Source organism: Elaeis guineensis, chromosome 9 (assembly GCF_000442705.2).
Source record: "Elaeis guineensis isolate ETL-2024a chromosome 9, EG11, whole genome shotgun sequence".
Taxonomy (NCBI): Eukaryota; Viridiplantae; Streptophyta; class Magnoliopsida; order Arecales; family Arecaceae; genus Elaeis; species Elaeis guineensis.
Window position 1 is genome coordinate 50909167 of NC_026001.2, and position 1238 is coordinate 50910404.

A 1238-nucleotide genomic window follows, 5' to 3' on the forward strand; every position below is an offset into this window, starting at 1 on the left:
CTCCTACTGAATGCAGTCGCTCGTTGACTTATTTGGGTCTCTAGCTTAGCAATGGATTGTGTGTGGGAGTTAAGGATCTGAGTGTTGACTTCTAATCATTCTAGTGCTTTCAAAACTTTTTTCTCAAAAGCTGAGCTATGACCAGTAGTAGACGGTTGAGGAGCATTTTGAAATTGATGGTATGGTTCATGCCTATATGTTGGGTCCTGATATTGAGGTCGAGGTGTGGCAGGTCAACCATTGGTTGTGGTCTCCAGAAAAAATTTAGATGGTTTCTCAGCCGGGGTTATAAGTGTTCGAATAAGGATCGTTTCCTGGTCTGCGAGCTTGTTGGACTTGAGCTTGCTGAACCTGCTCGTGCACAAACTCAGAAAATTGAGGTGCGGCTGGGCATTCACTAACAAAATGGTTCGGACTTGCACACAATGCACAAACTTCTTGGATTGGGTTAGGTAGAATTGGGGATTGTCCAGTACTTAGAAGACGGTCTAATTTTTGGGACAGTTCATCTACCTTACTATGGATATCCATGACGTTTCCAATCTGATAAATTCACTTCTTTTTTGTTGACGCATGGGTTGTTCTCTAGAAGTGGCAGACATATGATGTAGGAAATTCTCACTAAGTATTTCAAAGAGCTGCCAGGCTTCATCCTCACTCTTTAGCGTGAATGTCCCACCACATGATGCATCAACCATTTGTCAGTGTTTCTCCGATAGACCATCATAAAAATACTGACAAAGTTGCCATTTAGGGACAGCATGGTGTGGACATTTACGAATGAGGTCCCTTAACCTTTCCCATGTCTCACAAAAAAATTCACCCTCCAATTGAGAAAAACTGGTGATAGCTTTTCTAATTTGATTTGTTTTTCTGATTGGAAAGTATTTTTTTAGAAATTCTCTCTGAAACTGATCCCAAGTTGAAATAGTTATAGAGTCTAAGGAGTTTAACCAATGTTTGGCTTTGTCCTTAAGTGAGAAAGAGAACAGTTTCAACCTAAGGGCATCATCTGAGAAGTTTTGGATTTTTACTGTGGTACAAATTTCAAGAAATTCATCCAAGTGTTTGTATGGGTCCCCGTTTCTAGTCCATAGAATGATGGCAACATTTGAATAATGCTGACTTAATCTCATATTGGGTAGCTTCTACTGGAGGTGCTTGAATGCATGGAGAGTAGGTATACGAGGATGGAGTGAAGTATTCTCTCAATGAGCGTGGAGGATTAGCCTCACCAG

The 1238-nt window shown here is 40.9% G+C and overlaps 1 non-coding gene across 1 annotated transcript; it reads left to right on the forward strand.

Moving 5' to 3' along the window:
- The first annotated feature begins 756 nt into the window (after positions 1 to 756).
- On the forward strand, positions 757 to 862 carry LOC140851864 (small nucleolar RNA R71). The gene has a single exon (XR_012134621.1). It is a non-coding gene; the product is annotated as a small nucleolar RNA R71 (small nucleolar RNA).
- Positions 863 to 1238: the final 376 nt, after the last annotated feature.